The sequence below is a fragment of the Nothobranchius furzeri genome, chromosome 7, assembly GCF_043380555.1.
Source record: "Nothobranchius furzeri strain GRZ-AD chromosome 7, NfurGRZ-RIMD1, whole genome shotgun sequence".
Taxonomy (NCBI): Eukaryota; Metazoa; Chordata; class Actinopteri; order Cyprinodontiformes; family Nothobranchiidae; genus Nothobranchius; species Nothobranchius furzeri.
The window spans coordinates 59,432,085-59,438,940 of NC_091747.1; positions in this window are offsets into that span (position 1 = coordinate 59,432,085).

A 6,856-nucleotide genomic window follows, 5' to 3' on the forward strand; every position below is an offset into this window, starting at 1 on the left:
CCCACCCACCACTTGTGGATTATGTTATAATTGTCTGAATATGTGCTTTTAGGTATGCTGAGCTGTTCTTCTGTATCCCCACAATACAGCCAGATTATGTATGTGATTTTAATGTGCTGTATGTCAAATCTTGGACGGGTTGTACTGAAACAAAAACTTTGTTGTGCCGGGACGCACAATGACAATAAAGTCATTAGAACTCTGGTGAACACTGTAGACCAAAAATCTTATTTTCTGTCTTTTTAAAACAAACACTGAAACAATAACCCACTGGAAGATTCTTTGTGTTAAGTCCTATTTTGAGAACACGTTGTGTGTTAAACTGTGGATCCAAAATCATTTTTTTGTCTTTGCGTTTGTGTTTCTGTCGGATATTTTCATTATTTGTTCTATTTTTGGGTTGAAAATAAACAAATCTTATGCAGTTCTCAGTTAATCAGTCATTTGTCACATTTAATTAAGCAGCAAGAGAAGTTGCAAATAGCTACACCTAAAACCCTATCACTAAAATATCATAAAAAGTGAGTTAACTGGATTTAAAAAATATTTGTTAATAATATATAACAGAATATGTTGAATAAATGTTTAAGAACAATAAAAAAATGAAGTTTTACATCTTCAAAACTCTTTCTTATTAAATTGTTTTTGTCAAAGTTTGAAACCATTGACAAAAATCATTCCCAGAATCAAATTAAATGTATTCATTTAATTATTGTTTGCCCTTGTTAGCTTTATTTTACCTGAGAATGAGCTAAACAAAATTTCAAAATAAAGTTATGTAGATTTAAAGAGCAAGTCACCCCCTACAAGAAACTTACTTCACTCCCTCTTCATGTTTGAAAAATGCAACAAATGCTGTTGCCTAGCAGATCGAGAGGGTGGAGCAGCTAACAAATACACACAAACACACAGGCTCACAACGGCATTGTGACATCATAAGGACCAGTTGACATCATAGCATACCCCTTAGCCAATAGCGATGGCAGATTTAAATTCTAACGCAGTGCAGAGTTTTTACCTGACAACGGCACAACACTGACAGTTTTAGGCAGAAAATTACAATTTTAACTAAAATGTACTAAAGTACAAAACTATTGACTACACGTGTCTGCAGCACGATTAGACACACATTTATATAGTTTATCAGAAAAAAACGTTGATTTGGGGGTGACTTGCTCTTTAAAATACCTGTAATAATTTAAAATTTAATTAAAGAGTGAAACTCAAAGTGCAACAAACCAAATGCTTTTCACATTGGAAAAATATTTTATTAATATCTAAGTTTATTATTATCACTATCTGCTGTCTTTTTACTAATTCAGCAATACAACATCCATTCTGTAAATTCTTAAGATTATAATTCACTCCGTTTCAACAACTACATCATGACTGGTGTGTGTGTGTGTGTGTGTGTGTGAGTGAGTGAGTGATTGATGTTATCGGAGGCGTACAGCTGAATCTGATGGATGATCAACAAAAGCTTGTTCTTTCATTGATTTTTTTTCCCTCTAGTTTAGCTTTTGTCCTCAGCACCACACATCACATCTCATTCATTCATATTCGCCATTCCCATGGCAACTTGTTGTGCATTAGAGGAGAAGCTTTACCCAGATGCATGGGTGGTTGCGTGGCTCTGGGTTTGTCCTACAATGTGCAGCGGGGGGTAATAATAATGATTTGTATCTGTGGCAACACCAGCGGCAGCCTCATCAATTCACATCCGATTAAGAACAGTCCGATGCCTCAAGGCGTTGTTGTGCGAGCGTCTCGGTGGGGTGTTGGGATGATTAAGAAACGAGGAAGAGGAAGTGAGATGGATGATAATGAGCTTGGATTTATTTTTTACTGTCTGAAGCCATTATTTGACTTATCAAGGCTGTTTTGATTGCTCATTGCGTTGCGTTGTTTTCCTTCTCACTACAAGCAGGTCTTCTGAAGACAGATTTTTTTTTTTAATTCAAAGGTTATATACATTTGGAGAACCAGATTTAAATAATGAGCTAATGGATTGTACTAGCTTGGCTTTTTCCTAATTGTGTTACCACAGTCTTTTAAAAAAAGTCTCAGACATGTTTGCCTTTGAACTAAGTTTATGATGATTATACATTTAAAGTAAAACTTTTTCATAAATCAACATTTAAGATGTTTTCTGCTGTTATCATTTTTGTTTTGTTCCTTCGCAGCTCTGCCATCACAAAAACTGCCATAATGGTGCTCAACCCACCGAATGCCTCTCTAGAAACATAGAACGCTGTGATTGGCCCAGCCTAAACTTAGCTGAGCCAAAGGTAGACCTGCTGAGGTTACAGTGAAGCATTGCTTGACCGACCTGCTTCTGCTATGGTTTGTCTAGATTTCTAGGCTCCAACTTAGTCCTTTTATTTCATTTAAGCGTGCACCAATTTTAACTATTAAAAAAACTCCCAAACTACAAAAGTTAAACATCATAAATTCATTATTACTACATTAAAAGTAAAAATCTTTAGAAAAATGTACACAAAAGGATTCGATTCAATTGTACTTTTTTTTTTATTTTTGAAAATAATTTAATTTGCAGTTTTACAGAATTTTGCAAGACCGCACCAGTACTGTTAGCTCTTGTAGGATGTGATGTCATAACTCAGCTGTCAAATTCAAGCTCAGGATTTGTGAAATAGTTTGTTTTTAGTTCGTGTTAAGTCAGTTAGTTTGCGTTGGCTCCAACAGTTAATGGCAAAGGTTTAGCACTTGGATTAGGCAAGGCAGCTTTTTTTATAAAGTATATTTCAAACACAGATTCAGTGTGCTTTACAATTAGCAGGACATGATATGAAAACAACATAAAAACACAATTTAAATTTCAAAATGTGAATTACTCTTCTGAAAACAACTCATTTTAGCTCAATTTTGGGAAAAATCGTTTTGGAGGAATTAGGAAAGAAAGAGACTTACAGGAAAGTGTAGGCATGCTTGATATTACAGAAGAGCAACACAACAGTGAATTAGGGGGACTTCCGGTATGGCGGAGAGGCGAGAGGCTGTGTAATCCTTCAGCTCCGAGCAGGGTTCAACACTCCCCCCAACAGTTACACTTTTGGATGGACAAACCATAGTATGGAAGGGGGAGCTAAAAGAAAGGCAAGAGGAAACACGCAAAACAAGATGCATAAACAAGCCTTTCCATCGGAAAAAGGTGAACCAGACACGGCTAACGACAGTAAAAACGAGGGCTAGAAAAAGACACTCATGTACTTGAAAGAAACCTTAAAAAGGAAGAAGAGGAACACATGAAAAATAATAGCTGACAAACATTGGAAGAAGTGCTGAACGTCAAAAAGAAGCTCAATGTAATCTATGAACAACAAATTGAAAAAAAGGCTAAATTTGTTAAGAATGGACCCAAAGCTAAGAAAATACTAGCCTGGCGAACACGTAAGCAGCAAACGAATAGATATATACACAAAATCAAAAACCAATGGACAAACACTATGCAATATCAACCTGAGGAAATTCAACAATCTTTTATATCATACTATACAAGCCTTTATAGCCAATTCCCCGGAACTGATAAATCAAATGTTGACACATATTTAAATGTGTTGGGCTTGCCATCTATAGGCACAGAACAAAATAAAGCACTAACCAAAAAAAAAAAAAATCACAGAAGATGAAATAAACAAAATTGTTTCTAAACTAAAATCAAATAAGATGCCAGTCCCAGACGGGTTTCCTTCCGAGTGGTACAAATCCTTCAGACAGGTTTTAACACCTTTATTATATCAATGCTTTAACCACATACTGGAGGGAGGAACGCCTCCAGGATCCTGGAAATATGCCCTGATATCAGTGATATTTAAACCGGGGAAGGAAAAGTCAGAATGCAGCTCATATCGTCCCATCTCTATATTAAATTTAGATTATAAAATATTTGCTTCGATCTTATCTAAACATCTAGAAAATATCTTACCTCAGCTCATAGATACGGATCAAACAGGTTTTCTTAAAAGTAGACAAACCCACGACAACGTGAAAAGAGCCTTTCAAACAACACGTTCTCACACCCAAGGCGTCAACATCTGACGCGTGTGACCAAGCCTCAATATATAACGATTCGGGACGCCCCAGCACGTCAGGAGACGACGATCAGGGACAAACTGGTGATGCAGCGTCCTAGAGCGTCGGTATCTGACGCCGGTGGTGAGACGGACATTAGAACTACTTGTAAACTACTTAACCTTGGTCACACGCGTCATATTTTGATGCCTTGGGTGTGAGAATGTGTTGTTTAATAATCAAATAATAGGCTGCCTCAAAAATGTATATGACTCACCGGTAGCTAGGATAAAGACAAACAGAGACCTATCCAAGCCCTTCCCTTTGGAAAGAGGATGCAGACAAGGATGTCCCTAAGTCCGGCCCTGTTTGCATTATACACTGAACCCCTCGCACAGTCCATTCGAGACTGTGAGGAAATTGCAGGGGTATCCATCCTGAACGAACAATATAAAATTTGTTTATATGCCGATGATGTCTTGTTGACCTTAGCAAACCCAGACCAGAGCATACCAGCTCTAATACAAACACTCAAGATTTTCGGCGGTCACTCAGGCTATAAATTAAACCTCCATTAAACACAGATCTTAACCTTTAATTATAAGCCACATAAACACATTTTTTAACTTTTAAACGGCAAATGGAACAATCAAGTAAAATACCTTGGGATTTATATTCCTAGAATATTAACCAACCTATTTGCAGTTAATTGCCCCCCCATGATAGACAGCATCGAAGCTAGTTTATCCAGATGGCAACTGTTACCAATAAACATGTACCATAAGATTGACCTAATAAAAATGGCAATATTACCAAAACCACTATTCCTATTTTTGCACTACCAGTAGAAATTCCCCCTGTCCAATTTACAAAATGGAATAGAATGATTTTGAAATTTATTTGGGGAAAACTGAGACCAAGGACCAGAGCGGAAACCCTGAAGCTGCCCAAAAATAAAGGCGGACTAGCAGTGCCATCATTAAAAATTTATTACGAAATGGCTCAGCTGAAAACTTTACTAGCTTGTTGTGATCCAAACAACGATGCTAAATGGAAAGACATAGTTCAAAAAGAAACACACCTTCCTCTGTCTGCCATGGCGGGTGACAGATTAATAATGCAGTCATTAATAAATAAGAATCCGAATCTGATAAAAATGCCACTCACCATCTGGCTGAAAAAATTTTAAAATAGCAAAATTGAGACAGACACAAAAATATTACGTTGTCCGGCTTATGACTCAAATTTCCTACCCGCAAAATTAGATTCAAGATTTAAATTGTGGGCTAAGCAGGGCGTCACAGCCTATTGGAAAATAATAACAGATCGAGGGTTAAATAGCTTTCAACAGATGGTAACAAACTATAATTTAGAGAAATTAGACTTTTTAGATACCTCCAACTTAGACATTATTATGAACATAACTTGAAAATCAATGAAATTCATCCTCTCGTCAAAACTTTTATCGAAACAGGTAAATGAAATGTTTATGTTTATGTTTATTCATTTGGGAGACGCTTTTATCCAAAGCGACTTACAATTTATAACCTATAGGGTATGTTGTGCAAAAATAGGAATAGTAGTTTTGGTAATATTGAAATCTTAACCGAAAACACATTTTTACAGTTTACTCTATTTTAATGATGGAAAAAAGAAATTCTACAACATATATAATGGGAAAAAGAGGCTAACTTAACACTGTCAGACGCTGACTGGTCTAACATATGCAAGACTGTTGGAACTACTACCTGTTCAGAGGAATGGAGGGAATTTTCCTGGAGGAATACTATGAGATGTTTCATTACTCCTAAAATAAAGGAACTCCAAAGCAAAAATACTTCACTCTGGGAATGCTGGAGAGAATGTGGCCAATCTCCAGTAGACCACTTTCACATCTTCTGGGCATGTCCAAAGATAACTGCATTCTGGAAAGAGGTGAAATCAAACGGGTTCTAAATCTTAAACTGTCAGAGGGTTTTGACATTTTTTACCTGGGGAATATCCCATCAGATGTTGGAAAAAAAGACAGATACCTCTTACAGATACTACAAGCAGCCTGCAAGAAAGCTATTACCTGAAAGTGGTTAAATAAGACTGTGCCTACCACACGGGATTGGAAGGAAATAGTCCAACACATCCAAAACATGGAACGTATTACATTTTCATTAAGATTATCCAGGGATACATATAAAAAATACTGGGAGAAATGGGAGAAATTCTATCTAATTAAAAAACCATAAGAGTCAAGATAAGGAGTCCAACCCCCCCCCCCCCCCCACCCCCCCACCCCCACCCCGATACAACATTCATATCTGCAAATAAATAAAGAATTTATTTAAAAAACAGTGAATTAGGATAATTAAAACGCTTTTGCTGTTGAGGACTGATTTGGTGTCCTACAGGAGAACCTTCCCGTCATCTATGCAAATGCAGGTGGTCAAAGGACCCATCTGTGGTTGAAGGGGAGAAGGAACAATAAATAAATGAAGCCAGAGGGGCATTTACAGGAGGACATTAACCATTATCTCACACTGACTGGTTTGTTCCAGCTGCTTCAAGACTTCCATAGTGTCTCTAAACCAGCCATTAGTCTCGGACGAGTCCCTCCTCCAAGCATCAGCTGGAGCTCCATTAAATCTCCACGAGAATGTAATTTTTTAATCCCATTCCCGCTGGAGTTTGTTTGATTTTATGACTTCTTTTGGTCTTCATTAAATGTAATAAAACATCTGCAGCACAGACAATTTTCTCTCTGTTGCAGTAATGTTCCCAGCTGTATTTATGGACTCCATGATGGTGAAAATGTCCATGAAGGGTGGATGAG